At 44.6% G+C, this 15,039-nt stretch overlaps 21 non-coding genes and 1 pseudogene across 21 annotated transcripts; all 22 read left to right on the top strand.

Moving 5' to 3' along the window:
• The first annotated feature begins 7,989 nt into the window (after positions 1–7,989).
• LOC133432312 (5S ribosomal RNA) lies at positions 7,990–8,108 on the top strand. The gene has a single exon (XR_009776620.1). It is a non-coding gene; the product is annotated as a 5S ribosomal RNA (ribosomal RNA).
• A 217-nt stretch (positions 8,109–8,325) lies between these two features.
• Positions 8,326–8,444, top strand: LOC133432065 (5S ribosomal RNA). The gene has a single exon (XR_009776380.1). It is a non-coding gene; the product is annotated as a 5S ribosomal RNA (ribosomal RNA).
• A 199-nt stretch (positions 8,445–8,643) lies between these two features.
• LOC133432063 (5S ribosomal RNA) lies at positions 8,644–8,762 on the top strand. The gene has a single exon (XR_009776378.1). It is a non-coding gene; the product is annotated as a 5S ribosomal RNA (ribosomal RNA).
• Positions 8,763–8,961: 199 nt separating this feature from the next.
• LOC133432372 (5S ribosomal RNA) lies at positions 8,962–9,080 on the top strand. Its single transcript, XR_009776676.1, has one exon. It is a non-coding gene; the product is annotated as a 5S ribosomal RNA (ribosomal RNA).
• A 217-nt stretch (positions 9,081–9,297) lies between these two features.
• Positions 9,298–9,416, top strand: LOC133432357 (5S ribosomal RNA). Its single transcript, XR_009776662.1, has one exon. It is a non-coding gene; the product is annotated as a 5S ribosomal RNA (ribosomal RNA).
• Positions 9,417–9,615: 199 nt separating this feature from the next.
• LOC133432046 (5S ribosomal RNA) lies at positions 9,616–9,734 on the top strand. The gene has a single exon (XR_009776361.1). It is a non-coding gene; the product is annotated as a 5S ribosomal RNA (ribosomal RNA).
• A 199-nt stretch (positions 9,735–9,933) lies between these two features.
• On the top strand, positions 9,934–10,052 carry LOC133432423 (5S ribosomal RNA; annotated as a pseudogene).
• Positions 10,053–10,251: 199 nt separating this feature from the next.
• LOC133432289 (5S ribosomal RNA) lies at positions 10,252–10,370 on the top strand. Its single transcript, XR_009776597.1, has one exon. It is a non-coding gene; the product is annotated as a 5S ribosomal RNA (ribosomal RNA).
• Positions 10,371–10,587: 217 nt separating this feature from the next.
• LOC133432418 (5S ribosomal RNA) lies at positions 10,588–10,706 on the top strand. The gene has a single exon (XR_009776721.1). It is a non-coding gene; the product is annotated as a 5S ribosomal RNA (ribosomal RNA).
• Positions 10,707–10,923: 217 nt separating this feature from the next.
• Positions 10,924–11,042, top strand: LOC133432062 (5S ribosomal RNA). Its single transcript, XR_009776377.1, has one exon. It is a non-coding gene; the product is annotated as a 5S ribosomal RNA (ribosomal RNA).
• A 199-nt stretch (positions 11,043–11,241) lies between these two features.
• On the top strand, positions 11,242–11,360 carry LOC133432100 (5S ribosomal RNA). The gene has a single exon (XR_009776414.1). It is a non-coding gene; the product is annotated as a 5S ribosomal RNA (ribosomal RNA).
• Positions 11,361–11,576: 216 nt separating this feature from the next.
• LOC133432182 (5S ribosomal RNA) lies at positions 11,577–11,695 on the top strand. The gene has a single exon (XR_009776493.1). It is a non-coding gene; the product is annotated as a 5S ribosomal RNA (ribosomal RNA).
• Positions 11,696–11,894: 199 nt separating this feature from the next.
• Positions 11,895–12,013, top strand: LOC133432225 (5S ribosomal RNA). The gene has a single exon (XR_009776535.1). It is a non-coding gene; the product is annotated as a 5S ribosomal RNA (ribosomal RNA).
• A 217-nt stretch (positions 12,014–12,230) lies between these two features.
• LOC133432130 (5S ribosomal RNA) lies at positions 12,231–12,349 on the top strand. The gene has a single exon (XR_009776442.1). It is a non-coding gene; the product is annotated as a 5S ribosomal RNA (ribosomal RNA).
• A 199-nt stretch (positions 12,350–12,548) lies between these two features.
• Positions 12,549–12,667, top strand: LOC133432099 (5S ribosomal RNA). The gene has a single exon (XR_009776413.1). It is a non-coding gene; the product is annotated as a 5S ribosomal RNA (ribosomal RNA).
• A 216-nt stretch (positions 12,668–12,883) lies between these two features.
• LOC133432341 (5S ribosomal RNA) lies at positions 12,884–13,002 on the top strand. Its single transcript, XR_009776648.1, has one exon. It is a non-coding gene; the product is annotated as a 5S ribosomal RNA (ribosomal RNA).
• Positions 13,003–13,201: 199 nt separating this feature from the next.
• LOC133432045 (5S ribosomal RNA) lies at positions 13,202–13,320 on the top strand. The gene has a single exon (XR_009776360.1). It is a non-coding gene; the product is annotated as a 5S ribosomal RNA (ribosomal RNA).
• A 199-nt stretch (positions 13,321–13,519) lies between these two features.
• On the top strand, positions 13,520–13,638 carry LOC133432391 (5S ribosomal RNA). The gene has a single exon (XR_009776695.1). It is a non-coding gene; the product is annotated as a 5S ribosomal RNA (ribosomal RNA).
• A 216-nt stretch (positions 13,639–13,854) lies between these two features.
• LOC133432044 (5S ribosomal RNA) lies at positions 13,855–13,973 on the top strand. The gene has a single exon (XR_009776359.1). It is a non-coding gene; the product is annotated as a 5S ribosomal RNA (ribosomal RNA).
• Positions 13,974–14,172: 199 nt separating this feature from the next.
• LOC133432043 (5S ribosomal RNA) lies at positions 14,173–14,291 on the top strand. Its single transcript, XR_009776358.1, has one exon. It is a non-coding gene; the product is annotated as a 5S ribosomal RNA (ribosomal RNA).
• Positions 14,292–14,507: 216 nt separating this feature from the next.
• Positions 14,508–14,626, top strand: LOC133432326 (5S ribosomal RNA). Its single transcript, XR_009776634.1, has one exon. It is a non-coding gene; the product is annotated as a 5S ribosomal RNA (ribosomal RNA).
• A 199-nt stretch (positions 14,627–14,825) lies between these two features.
• On the top strand, positions 14,826–14,944 carry LOC133432073 (5S ribosomal RNA). Its single transcript, XR_009776388.1, has one exon. It is a non-coding gene; the product is annotated as a 5S ribosomal RNA (ribosomal RNA).
• Positions 14,945–15,039: the final 95 nt, after the last annotated feature.

Below are 15,039 nucleotides of genomic sequence, written 5' to 3'. Positions count from 1 at the left end.
TTCATTATTGGACTCACCAAACCACTTACAGTGTTTCAGGTACAAAATGACTGTTTCTCGCTGAGAAATTGCCAAAAAGCGGATTTCTGTCATAACATTGATTTACCTTCTGATTTTTTAAGGCAAGCTATTGAAAACGTTAGAAAATTGGAGAAAGGAGTCTATGTAGTTGATTTGAGAGACTCATTTCATTATTGGACTCACCAAACCACTTACAGTGTTTCAGGTTCAAAATGACTGTTTCTCGCTGAGAAACTGCCAAAAAGCGGATTTCTGTAATAACATTGTTTCAAGTGTCTGAGAGAGCTTAGCAAGGGGCCTCGCATTGACCATTACTTCCTTAGAGGTAGGGCAAATCAGTCGAGTGAAGCCCAGTGGCAGGATATTCACCACAGTCCACAGGGTATCAGAACCCCAGACGAAGCTCAATCAAGCACAGATCCATTTATGAACATCAGCCCAGAGCCCATCCAGCCACAGACAGCAGTAGAGCGGAGGCTGACTGGACGAAAACCTCAAATCTTGTGACCTAAATCCTGTCAGAAAAAGGAGTGGGAAACCACAGACACAGACCTCGTCCACCTTTTAGAAGGTCTGAAAGGGGGTGTGGAGAAAAAACTGGACAAGATCGGAGAGACCATTTATAGCTATGGAGCAGAGAGATTTGGTGTGAAACGTGAGAACTTGCAGACACAGAAGGAACCATCTGCTCATCTCAAGTCCAGGAGACAACAAGAGATTCAGAGACTCGTGAAAGAAAGGAGGTGCCTGAGGAAACAATGGAAGAAGGCCACGGAAGTGGAAAGGAAAGGCCTTGGGGCACTACAGGGCGACATCAAGCAGCGTCTGGCAGCACTGCGAAGAGCAGAATGCCTGAGAAGGCAACATAAGAAGAGAGAGCGAACGAGGACTGCCTTCTACAGACATCCCTATAAATTTGTTAAGGACCTCTTTGTCAGGGAGAAATCTGGGACCCTCAAAGTACCCATAAGAGAACTGGAAGAACATCTTCGGAAGACCTACTCCGACAAACAGAGGCATGTGCCAGCCAGCATTCCGGAGGATATGCCACCCATCCAACCACCTGAGCACCAGATGGAAACAAGGCCCCCCACATGGAGCGAAGTTGAGAGCACAGTAAAACGGGCAAGAACAGCTTCAGCCCCGGGGCCCAACGGCATTCCATACAGGGTGTATAAGAACACGCCAGGCGTCTTGAAATACCTCTGGAAGCTTATGAAAGTGGCATGGGAAAAAGGAATGATACCAAAGGCATGGCGACGGGCAGGAGGGATCCTGATTCCCAAAGAGAAGAATTCCTCAACCATCGAGCAGTTTCGCCAGATCAGCCTTCTCAATGTGGAAGGAAAGATTTTCTTCAGTGTCGTGGCCCGTAGGCTCTCAGCATTCCTGCTGGCGAACAACTTTGTTGACACCTCAGTGCAAAAGGCAGGGATAATTGGGTTCTCAGGTTGCTTGGAACACACAAATGTCATCTGGCACCAAGTACAGATGGCCAAGAAGGAGAAGAAAGACCTGCATGTGGTGTTTTTAGATCTTGCCAATGCCTTCGGGTCAGTGCCTCATGAGATCTTGTGGACAGCGTTCAACTTCTTTCAAGTGCCAGAGGGCATCACAAGTCTAGTCAAAGCCTACTTCCAGGATCTCCAATTCTGTGTTACAGCACAGGATAGTACAACTGCCTGGCAGCACCTTGAGATAGGCATTATGGCGGGCTGCACCATCTCGCCACTGGTGTTTACAATGGCAATGGAGCTACTTATTCGTGCATCACGATGGGTGGTTGGAGGAGAACGATTGAGAGCGGGCTCCGTCCTCCCCCAATCAGGGCGTACATGGACGACATGACGACAATAACAACAACGGTCGCATGTACCAAACGTCTGCTGGAGAAACTCCGGGGAAACATCAAATGGGCACGAATGGAGATTAAACCCAGCAAATCCCGTAGCATCTCCATTGTCAAAGGTAAGCTCACCAATGCAAGGTTCTATGTGGACGACCAGCCAATCCCAACAGTTCTGGAGAAGCCTATCAAAAGCCTTGGCCGATGGTATAGCGCAGAACTTAAAGACTCTGAGCAGGTGGAACAACTCAGGCAGGATACAATCAGCGGCCTCAAGCAGATTAACAACACTGCTCTCCCTGGAAAATTGAAGCTATGGTGCTTTAAGTTTGGGCTGCTACCTCGCCTCATGTGGCCAATTTCCATCTATGAGGTCACCTTATCTCATGTCAATCGGCTTGAGAGACTGGTGAATGCCCAAGTGAGGAAGTGGCTTGGACTGCCGAGATGCCTTTCCAGCATAGGCCTGTATGGCAATGGAGCGCTCTCCCTTCCAATCTCAAGCCTGGTGGAGGAGTACAAATGTGCCAAAACAAGGGTGGAAATGACTCTTACAGAATCCCGGGACCCATGCGTCAGAGATGCGGCTCCAAACCTGGCAACAGGGATGAAATGGAAACCATCTGCAGCAGTAGCAGTGGCAAAGACCACCCTCAGACACCGGGATATAGAGGGACGAGTCCAACATGGCAGAGGGGGTCTTGGCCTGGAAGCAACAACACCCGCTTGGCAAAAGGCTACTCCGTCTGAACGGCGACACATGGTGGTTGAGGAGGTGCGCAACCAGGAGGAGGCAGCCAGGTGTGCCAAGGCAGTCTCCCAAGCCCAGCAAGGACGCTGGATGAGGTGGGAGGGTATGGAGAGGAGGAAAATCACGTGGAATGAGATGTGGAGCATGGAGGCTAATAGGCTCAGCTTCATCATCAGAGCCACTTATGATGTCCTGCCCTCTCCAACCAACCTACATCTCTGGTATGGAGAGGACCCAGCCTGCCTGCAGTGTGCAGCCCCAGCAACCCTCAAACACATCCTGGTGGGTTGCAAGACCAGCCTGACTCAAGGAAGATACACCTGGCGCCATAACCAAGTGTTGAAGGGCTTGGCTGCCGAACTTGAGGACAAGAGGGTCACCATCAACGCCATGCCTTTCAAAACCCAGACCACCCTCCCACGGAAGACAACATTCGTCCGACAAGGGGAGAAACGGAGAACCAAGCCATCACCTCCAAACTCAGGCCCACTGGACACAGCCCGGGATTGGGAAATGAGGGTAGACCTCAGCCAGAGGCTCACTTTCCCGCCAGAAATCGCAGCAACCAACCTGCGCCCAGATTTGGTCCTCTGGTCCAAGTCCTGCCGGCGTGTCTTCATTGTGGAGCTGACTGTCCCGTGGGAGGATAACATCGACGAAGCATTCGAAAGAAAAAGGCTGCGTTATGCTAACCTAGCAGCTGATGCTGAGGCGCGGGGATGGAACGTAAAGGTGTGGCCAGTGGAGGTTGGCTGCCGAGGCTTTGTAGCCAGGTCCACCACACGGCTCCTGAAGGAAGTTGGGATCAGAGGACAGGCCCAGCGGAAGGCAATAAAATAACTTGCCAAAGCAGCCGAACGGAGCAGTCACTGGCTGTGGCTGAAACGGAGGGATGCAACATGGGCTGTTTGATGACCACGGGGTGCCACCATATGACACACACCCAGGTCTGATCAGCCTGTGGCAGGCCAACCTTGGAAGAGGGTGTATTGTGTTAAGAGGCCGAAACACCTGATGAAGACAAGGCACACAACTGATGACGTGTAGATTTGGTGGTGCCCCGCGATCCTGTCCAAACTCCACCCCACAGTCATGTCCGATAGGAGTTATCGTGCTGATATATTTTAGGGATATTAACAGCTAGTCCTATTAAGAATCCTACCTTCTGATTTTTTAAGGCAAGCTATTGAAAACGTCAGAAAATTGGAGAAAGGAGTCTATGTAGTTGATTTGAGCGACTCATTTCATTATTGGACTCACCAAACCACTTACAGTGTTTCAGGTACAAAATGACTGTTTCTCGCTGAGAAAATGCAAAAAAGCGGATTTCTGTCATAACATTGATTTACCTTCTGATTTTTCAAGGCAAGCTATTGAAAACGTCAGAAAATTGGAGAAAGGAGTCTATGTAGTTGATTTGAGGGACTCATTTCATTATTGGACTCACCAAACCACTTACAGTGTTTCAGGTACAAAATGACCGTTTCTCGCTGAGAAAATGCCAAAAAACGGATTTCTGTAATAACATTGTTTTACCTTCTGATTTTTTAAGGCAAGCTATCGAAAACGTTAGAAAATTGGAAAAAGGAGTCTATGTAGTTGATTTGAGAGACTCATTTCATTATTGGACTCACCAAACCACTTACAGTGTTTCAGGTACAAAATGACTGTTTCTCGCTGAGAAAATGCAAAAAAGCGGATTTCTGTCATAACATTGATTTACCTTCTAATTTTTTAAGGCAAGCTATTGAAAACGTCAGAAAATTGGAGAAAGGAGTCTATGTAGTTGATTTGAGCGACTCATTTCATTATTGGACTCACCAAACCACTTACAGTGTTTCAGGTACAAAATGACTGTTTCTCGCTGAGAAAATGCCAAAAAGCGGATTTCTGTCATAACATTGTTTTACCTTCTGATTTTTTAAGGCAAGCTATTGAAAACTTAGAAAATTGGAAAAAGGAGTCTATGTAGTTGATTTGAGAGACTCATTTCATTATTGGACTCACCAAACCACTTACAGTGTTTCAGGTACAAAATGACTGTTTCTCGCTGAGAAAATGCAAAAAAGCAGATTTCTGTCATAACATTGATTTACCTTCTGATTTTTTAAAGCAAGCTATTGAAAACGTCAGAAAATTGGAGAAAGGAGTCTATGTAGTTGATTTGAGGGACTCATTTCATTATTGGACTCACCAAACCACTTACAGTGTTTCAGGTACAAAATGACCGTTTCTCGCTGAGAAAATGCCAAAAAGCGGATTTCTGTCATAACATTGATTTACCTTCTGATTTTTTAAGGCAAGCTATTGAAAACGTTAGAAAATTGGAGAAAGGTGTCTATGTAGTTGATTTGAGCGACTCATTTCATTATTGGACTCACCAAACCACTTACAGTGTTTCAGGTACAAAATGACTGTTTCTCGCTGAGAAAATGCCAAAAAGCGGATTTCTGTCATAACATTGATTTACCTTCTGATTTTTCAAGGCAAGCTATTGAAAACGTCAGAAAATTGGAGAAATGAGTCTATGTAGTTGATTTGAGAGACTCATTTCATTATTGGACTCACCAAACCACTTACAGTGTTTCAGGTACAAAATGACTGTTTCTCGCTGAGAAAATGCCAAAAAGCGGATTTCTGTCATAACATTGATTTACCTTCTGATTTTTCAAGGCAAGCTATTGAAAACGTCAGAAAATTGGAGAAAGGAGTCTATGTAGTTGATTTTAGGGACTCATTTCATTATTGGACTCACCAAACCACTTACAGTGTTTCAGGTACAAAATGACCGTTTCTCGCTGAGAAAATGCCAAAAAGCGGATTTCTGTAATAACATTGTTTTACCTTCTGATTTTTTAAGGCAAAGCTATTGAAAACGTTAGAAAATTGGAAAAAGGAATCTATGTAGTTGATTTGAGAGACTCATTTCATTATTGGACTCACCAAACCACTTACAGTGTTTCAGGTACAAAATGACTGTTTCTCGCTGAGAAAATGCCAAAAAGCGGATTTCTGTCATTACATTGATTTACCTTCTGATTTTTTTAAGGCAAGCTATTGAAAACGTCAGAAAATTGGAGAAAGGAGTCTATGTAGTTGATTTGAGGGACTCACTTCATTATTGGACTCACCAAACCACTTACAGTGTTTCAGGTACAAAATGACCGTTTCTCGCTGAGAAAATGCCAAAAAGCGGATTTCTGTAATAACATTGTTTTACCTTCTGATTTTTTAAGGCAAGCTATTGAAAACGTTAGAAAATTGGAAAAAGGAGTCTATGTAGTTGATTTGAGAGACTCATTTCATTATTGGACTCACCAAACCACTTACAGTGTTTCAGGTACAAAATGACTGTTTCTCGCTGAGAAAATGCCAAAAAGCGGATTTCTGTCATAACATTGATTTACCTTCTGATTTTTCAAGGCAAGCTATTGAAAACGGCAGAAAATTGGAGAAAGGAGTCTATGTAGTTAATTTGAGAGACTCATTTCATTATTGGACTCACCAAACCACTTACAGTGTTTCAGGTACAAAATGACCGTTTCTCGCTGAGAAAATGCCAAAAAGCGGATTTCTGTAATAACATTGTTTTACCTTCTTATTTTTTAAGGCAAGCTATTGAAAACGTCAGAAAATTGGAGAAAGGCGTCTATGTAGTTGATATGAGGGACTCATTTCATTATTGGACTCACCAAACCACTTACAGTGTTTCAGTTACAAAATGACTGTTTCTCGCTGAGAAAATGCCAAAAAGCGGATTTCTGTCATAACATTGATTTACCTTCTGATTTTTTAAGGCAAGCTATTGAAAACCTCAGAAAATTGGATAAAGGAGTCTATGTAGTAGATTTGAGGGACTCATTTCATTATTGGACTCACCAAACCACTTACAGTGTTTCAGGTACAAAATGACCGTTTCTCGCTGAGAAAATGCCAAAAAGCGGATTTCTGTCATAACATTGATTTACCTTCTGATTTTTCAAGGCAAGCTATTGAAAACGTCAGAAAATTGGAGAAAGGAGTTTATGTAGTTGATTTGAGAGACTCATTTCATTATTGGACTCACCAAACCACACACACACACACACACATACACACAGCTGTGATAAATGTCACGCAAAAACCAGCCTCCCTGTCTTACTGGGGCAAGATCTTTCCACAGAAAGAGGGGAGGAAAATTTGGGAAAGGTGGAAATTGAAGGGAAACAGCATTGAGGCTGAGGATAACGACTTCAAAATAAGACACAATAAAATATTTACAAAAGTGATTTTGCACCAATTCGACAGGGAGGTTAGTAGGGATTGTGATATCTGCGGTTTATTCCCGGAGACTCTGCTACACATGTATGACGTGTGTCCTGAGCTGACCGGTTTTCTGGGCGCGTTGAAAAAATGTTTGGTCGATAAATTGGGAATGGTGTGGGACGGGAGGGATTCGTGGGAGTTTTTTCTTTTGTTTGGGGAATGGGAACACAGTAAGGTGAAGAATGTAGCCTTATGTAAATTCCTATTAAGCCATGCCCGATGGGCTATAAAGACACGCAGGAACATAGCACACTTCGAACAAAGAGTTGTTGAAATTTGGCCCATATTCCAAAATATAGTGAAAAATCAAATTACATTTCGTTTAATTCATGGAGACGAGAAATTTGAACGGTCTTTTGTGGAAAATGGTAATCTTCTGTCCCTGGACAGGGATAAAAGAATTATATGGAAATGGTGAAGGGGTTGTGCGGTTGTTGGCGGTGTCATGTATGTGATTAAGTGGGATTGTAAATAGCTAGGAGTACATGGTGATTAGGAGCTCGTAGAGTGAGAACTGTGTGCAGTTGATAGGAATTTTCTGTGTGTTAATTTTGCTAAATGGGTGATGTTTTGTTCTTTAAACATGACTGTGTAATCATGGAGGTTTTTATTTTGGGAGCTCGAATGTAATATTTTGTTTTTTCTTTCTTTGATGGGAAAAAGAGACCCAATTGTTGTTATACGGTATGATGAAAATATTTGTTTTCAAAGCAAAATGTAAACAAAAGTATATTTTTTAAATGTAAAATATATTTTCACAATAAAAGACAAAAAAAAAAATCTCGTCTGATCTCGGAAGCTAAGCAGGGTCGGGCCTGGTTAGTACTTGGATGGGAGACCGCCTGGGAATACCAGGTGCTGTAAGCTTTTTCAACCAGCAGAGAGCGCTCTCGCTTAATCTACCCACACATATTTCAACGTGGTAACAGCGACAGCTCACGTCCTAAAGTGTTTTGCACATGGTTAAGGCACTTTAACTCCAACAAATAAAACCAACAAATCAATGACTTATATTCTATGACTTATCTTCAACTCCATATAAGAGGTATTTCAAGCTGCAGCTTCTGCTTACGGCCATACCAGCCTGGATGCGCCCGATCTCGTCTGATCTCGGAAGCTAAGCAGGGTCGGGCATGGTTAGTACTTGGATGGGAGACCACCTGGGAATACCAGGTGCTGCAAGCTTTTTCAACCAGCAGAGAGCGCTCTCGCTTAATCTACCCACACAAATTTCAACGTGGTAACAGCGACAGCTCACGTCCTAATGTGTTTTGCACATGGTTAAGGCACTTTAACTCCAACAAATAAGCGCTTCTAAATTAATATCACCAACAAATCAATGACTTATATTATATGACTTATCTTCAACTCCATATAAGAGGTATTTCAAGCAGCAGATTCTGCTTACGGCCATACCAGCCTGGATGCGCCCGATCTCGTCTGATCTCGGAAGCTAAGCAGGGTCGGGCCTGGTTAGTACTTGGATGGGAGACCGCCTGGGAATACCAGGTGCTGTAAGCATTTTCAACCAGCAGAGAGCGCCCTCGCTTAATCTACCCACACATATTTCAACGTGGTAACAGCGACAGCTCACGTCCTAAAGTGTTTTGCACATGGTTAAGGCACTTTAACTCCAACAAATAAAACCAACAAATCAATGACTTATATTGTATGACTTATCTTCAATTCCATATAAGAGGTATTTCAAGCAGCAGATTCTGCTTACGGCCATACCAGCCTGGATGCGCCCGATCTCGTCTGATCTCGGAAGCTAAGCAGGGTCGGGCCTGGTTAGTACTTGGATGGGAGACCGCCTGGGAATACCAGGTGCTGTAAGCATTTTCAACCAGCAGAGAGCGCCCTCGCTTAATCTACCCACACATATTTCAACGTGGTAACAGCGACAGCTCACGTCCTAAAGTGTTTTGCACATGGTTAAGGCACTTTAACTCCAACAAATAAAACCAACAAATCAATGACTTATATTCTATGACTTATCTTCAACTCCATATAAGAGGTATTTCAAGCTGCAGCTTCTGCTTACGGCCATACCAGCCTGGATGCGCCCGATCTCGTCTGATCTCGGAAGCTAAGAAGGGTCGGGCCTAGTTAGTACTTGGATGGGAGACCGCCTGGGAATACCAGGTACTGTAAGCTTTTTCAACCAACAGAGAGCGCTCTCGCTTAATCTACCCACACATATTTCAACGTGGTAACAGCGACAGCTCACGTCCTAAAGTGTTTTGCACATGGTTAAGGCACTTTAACTCCAACAAATAAGCGCTTCTAAATTATTATCACCAACAAATCAATGACTTATATTATATGACTTATCTTCAACTCCATATAAGAGGTATTTCAAGCTGCAGCTTCAGCTTACGGCCATACCAGCCTGGATGCGCCCGATCTCGTCTGATCTTGTAAGCTAAGCAGGGTCGGGCCTGGTTAGTACTTGGATGGGAGACCGCCTGGGAATATCAGGTGCTGTAAGCTTTTTCAACCAGCAGAGAGCGCTCTCGCTTAATCTACCCACACATATTTAAACGTGGTAACAGCGACAGCTCACGTCCTAAAGTGTTTTGCACATGGTTAAGGCACTTTAACTCCAACAAATAAAACCAACAAATCAATGACTTATATTCTATGACTTATCTTCAACTCCATATAAGAGGTATTTCAAGCAGCAGATTCTGCTTACGGCCATACCAGCCTGGATGCGCCCGATCTCGTCTGATCTCGGAAGCTAAGCAGGGTCGGGCCTGGTTAGTACTTGGATGGGAGACCGCCTGGGAATACCAGGTGCTGTAAGCTTTTTCAACCAGCAGAGAACGCTCTCGCTTAATCTACCCACACATATTTCAACGTGGTAACAGCGACAGCTCACGTCCTAAAGTGTTTTGCACATGGTTAAGGCACTTTAACTCCAACAAATAAAACCAACAAATCAATGACTTATATTCTATGACTTATCTTCAACTCCATATAAGAGGTATTTCCAGCAGGAGCTTCTGCTTACGGCCATGCCAGCCTGGATGCGCCCAATCTCATCTGATCTCGGAAGCTAAGCAGGGTCGGGCCTTGTTAGTACATGGATGGGAGACCGCCTGGGAATACACGGTGCTGTTAGCTTTTTCAACCAGCAGAGAGCGCTCTCGCTTAATCTACCCACACATATTTCAACGTGGTAACAGCGACAGCTCACGCCCTAAAGTGTTTTGCACATGGTTAAGGCACTTTAACTCCAACAAATAAAACCAACAAATCTATGACTTATATTCTATGACTTATCTTCAACTCCATATAAGAGGTATTTCAAGCTGCAGCTTCAGCTTACGGCCATACCAGCCTGGATGCGCCCGATCTCGTCTGATCTCGGAAGATAAGCAGGGTCAGGCCTGGTTAGTACTTGGATGGGAGACCGCCTGGGAATACCAGGTGCTGTAAGCATTTTCAACCTGCAGAGAACGCTCTCGCTTAATCTACCCACATATATTTCAACGTGGTAACAGCGACAGCTCACGTCCTAAAGTGTTTAGCACATGGTTAAGGCACTTTAACTCCAACAAATAAGCGCTTCTAAATTATTAACACCAACAAATCAATGACTTATATTATATGACTTATCTTCAACTCCATATAAGAGGTATTTCAAGCTGGAGCATCTGCTTACGGCCATACCAGCCTGGATGCGCCCGATCTTGTCTGATCTCGGAAGCTAAGCAGGGTCGGGCCTGCTTAGTACTTGGATGGCGGACCGCCTGGGAATACCAGGTGTTGTAAGCTTTTTCAACCAGCAGAGAGTGCTCTCGCTTAATCTACCCACACATATTTCAACGTGGTAACAGCGACAGCTCACGTCCAAAAGTGTTTTTCACATGGTTAAGGCACTTTAACTCCAACAAATAAGCGCTTCTAAATTATTATCACCAACAAATCAATGACTTATATTATATGACTTATCTTCAACTCCATATAAGAGGTATTTCAAGCAGCAGCTTCTGCTTACGGCCATACCAGCCTGGATGCGCCCGATCTCGTCTGATCTCGGAAGCTAAGCAGGGTCGGGCCTGGTTAGTACTTGGATGGGAGACCGCCTGGGAATACCAGGTGCTGTAAGCATTTTCAACCAGCAGAGAGCGCTCTCGCTTAATCTACCCACACATATTTCAACGTGGTAACAGTGACAGCTCACGTCCTGAAGTGTTTTGCACATGGTTAAGGCACTTTAACTCCAACAAATAAAACCAACAAATCAATGACTTATATTCTATGACTTATCTTCAACTCCATATAAGAGGTATTTCAAGCTGCAGCTTCTGCTTACGGCCATACCAGCCTGGATGCGCCCGATCTCGTCTGATCTCGGTAGCTAAGCAGGGTCGGGCCTGGTTAGTACTTGGATGGGAGACCGCCTGGGAATACCAGGTGCTGTAAGCTTTTTCAACCAGCAGAGAGCGCTCTCGCTTAATCTACCCACACATATTTCAACGTGGTAACAGCGACAGCTCACGTCCTAAAGTGTTTTGCACATGGTTAAGGCACTTTAACTCCAACAAATATGCGCTTCTAAATTATTATCACCAACAAATCAATGACTTTTTTGTATGACTTATCTTCAACTCCATATCAGAGGTATTTCAAGCTGCAGCTTCTGCTTACGGCCATACCAGCCTGGATGCGCCCGATCTCGTCTGATCTCGGAAGCTAAGCAGGGTCGGGCCTGGTTAGTACTTAGATGGGAGACCGCCTGGGAATACCAGGTGCTGTAAACTTTTTCAACCAGCAGAGAACGCTCTCGCTTAATCTACCCACACATATTTCAACGTGGTAACAGCGACAGCTCACGTCCTAAAGAGTTTTGCACATGGTTAAGGCACTTTAACTCCAACAAATAAAACCAACAAATCAATGACTTATATTCTATGACTTATCTTCAACTCCATATAAGAGGTATTTCAAGCTGCAGCTTCTGCTTACGGCCATACCAGCCTGGATGAGCCCGATCTCGTCTGATCTCGGAAGCTAAGCAGGGTCGGGCCTGGTTAGTACTTGGATGGGAGACCGCCTGGGAATACCAGGTGCTGTAAGCATTTTCAACCAGCAGAGAGCGCTCTCGCTTAATCTACCCACACATATTTCAACGTGGTAACAGCGACAGCTCACGTCCAAAAGTGTTTTTCACATGGTTAAGGCACTTTAACTCCAACAAATAAGCGCTTCTAAATTATTATCACCAACAAATCAATGACTTATATTATATGACTTATCTTCAACTCCATATAAGAGGTATTTCAAGCTGCAGCTTCAGCTTACGGCCATACCAGCCTGGATGCGCCCGATCGCGTCTGATCTCGGAAGCTAAGCAGGGTCGGGCCTGGTTAGTACTTGGATGGGAGACCGCCTGGGAATACCAGGTGCTGTAAGCATTTTCAACCAGCAGAGAGCGCTCTCGCTTAATCTACCCACACATATTTCAACGTGGTAACAGTGACAGCTCACGTCCTAAAGTGTTTTGCACATGGTTAAGGCACTTTAACTCCAACAAATAAAACCAACAAATCAATGACTTATATTCTATGACTTATCTTCAACTCCATATAAGAGGTATTTCAAGCTGCAGCTTCTGCTTACGGCCATACCAGCCTGGATGCGCCCGATCTCGTCTGATCTCGGTAGCTAAGCAGGGTCGGGCCTGGTTAGTACTTGGATGGGAGACCGCCTGGGAATACCAGGTGCTGTAAGCTTTTTCAACCAGCAGAGAGCGCTCTCGCTTAATCTACCCACACATATTTCAACGTGGTAACAGCGACAGCTCACGTCCTAAAGTGTTTTGCACATGGTTAAGGCACTTTAACTCCAACAAATATGCGCTTCTAAATTATTATCACCAACAAATCAATGACTTTTTTGTATGACTTATCTTCAACTCCATATAAGAGGTATTTCAAGCAGCAGCTTCAGCTTACGGCCATACCAGCCTGGATGCGCCCGATCTCGTCTGATCTCGGAAGCTAATCAGGGTCTGGCCCGGTTAGTACTTGGATGGGAGACCGCCTGGGAATACCAGGTGCTGTAAGCTTTTTCAACCAGCAGAGAGCGCTCTCGCTTAATCTAACCACACATATTTCAACGTGGTAACAGCGACAGCTCACGTCCTAAAGTGTTTTGCACATGGTTAAGGCACTTTAACTCCAACAAATAAAACCAACAAATCAATGACTTATATTCTATGACTTATCTTCAACTCCATATAAGAAGTATTTCAAGCTGCAGCTTCAGCTTACGGCCATACCAGCCTGGATGCGCCCGATCTCGTCTGATCTCGGAAGCTAAGCAGGGTCGGGCCTGGTTAGTACTTGGATGGGAGACCGCCTGGGAATACCAGGTGCTGTAAGCTTTTTCAACCAGCAGAGAGCGCTCTCGCTTAATCTACCCACACATATTTCAACGTGGTAAGAGCGACAGCTCACGTCCTAAAGTGTTTTGCACATGGTTAAGGCACTTTAACTCCAACAAATAAAACCAACAAATCAATGACTTATATTCTATGACTTATCTTCAACTCCATATAAGAGGTATTTCAAGCTGCAGCTTCTGCTTACGGCCATACCAGCCTGGATGCGCCCGATCTCGTCTGATCTCAGAAGCTAAGCCTGGTCGGGCCTGGTTAGTACTTGGATGGGAGACCGCCTGGGAATACCAGGTGCTGTAAGCTTTTTCAACCAGCAGAGAGCGCTCTCGCTTAATCTACCCACACAATTTCAACGTGGTAACAGCGACAGCTCACGTCCTAAAGTGTTTTGAACATGGTTAAGGCACTTTAACTCCAACAAATAAGCGTTTCTAAATTATTATCACCAACAAATCAATGACTTATATTATATGACTTATCTTCAACTCCATATAAGAGGTATTTCAAGCTGCAGCTTCAGCTTACGGCCATACCAGCCTGGATGCGCCCGATCTCGTCTGATCTCGGAAGCTAAGCAGGGTCGGGCCTGGTTAGTACTTGGATGGGAGACCGCCTGGGAATACCAGGTGCTGTAAGCTTTTTCAACCAGCAGAGAGCGCTCTCGCTTAATCTACCCACACATATTTCAACGTGGTAACAGCGACAGCTCACGTCCTAAAGTGTTTTGCACATGGTTAAGGCACTTTAACTCCAACAAATAAAAACAACAAATCAATGACTTATATTCTATGACTTATCTTCAACTCCATATAAGAGGTATTTCAAGCTGCAGCTTCTGCTTACGGCCATACCAGCCTGGATGCGCCCGATCTCGTCTGATCTCGGAAGCTAAGCAGGGTCGGGCCTGGTTAGTACTTGGATGGGAGACCGCCTGGGAATACCAGGTGCTGTAAGCTTTTTCAACCAGCAGAGAGCGCTCTCGCTTAATCTACCCACACAAATTTCAACGTGGTAACAGCGACAGCTCACGTCCTAAAGTGTTTTGCACATGGTTAAGGCACTTTAACTCCAACAAATAAGCGCTTCTAAATTATTATCACCAACAAATCATGACTTATATTATATGACTTATCTTCAACTCCATATAAGAGGTATTTCAAGCTGCAGCTTCAGCTTACGGCCATACCAGCCTGGATGCGCCGGATCTTGTCTGATCTCGGAAGCTAAGCAGGGTCGGGCCTGGTTAGTACTTGGATGGGAGACCGCCTGGGAATACCAGGTGCTGTAAGCTTTTTCAACCAGCAGAGAGCGCTCTCGCTTAATCTACCTACACATATTTCAACGTGGTAACAGCGACAGCTCACGTCCTAAAGTGTTTTGCACATGGTTAAGGCACTTTAACTCCAACAAATAAAACCAACAAATCAATGACTTATATTCTATGACTTATCTTCAACTCCATATAAGAGGTATTTCAAGCTGCAGCTTCTGCTTACGGCCATACCAGCCTGGATGCGCCCGATCTCGTCTGATCTCGGAAGCTAAGCAGGGTCGGGCCTGGTTAGTACTTGGATGGGAGACCGCTTGGGAATACCAGGTGCTGTAAGCTTTTTCAACCAGCAGAGAACGCTCTCGATTAATCTACCCACACATATTTCAACGTGGTAACAGCGACAGCTCACGTCCTAAAGTGTTTTGCACATG

This window comes from Cololabis saira, unplaced genomic scaffold, assembly GCF_033807715.1.
Source record: "Cololabis saira isolate AMF1-May2022 unplaced genomic scaffold, fColSai1.1 scf042, whole genome shotgun sequence".
NCBI lineage: Eukaryota > Metazoa > Chordata > Actinopteri > Beloniformes > Belonidae > Cololabis > Cololabis saira.
Note: the sequence above shows the minus strand (reverse complement) of the source record. Positions and strands in the feature narration are given on the sequence as shown.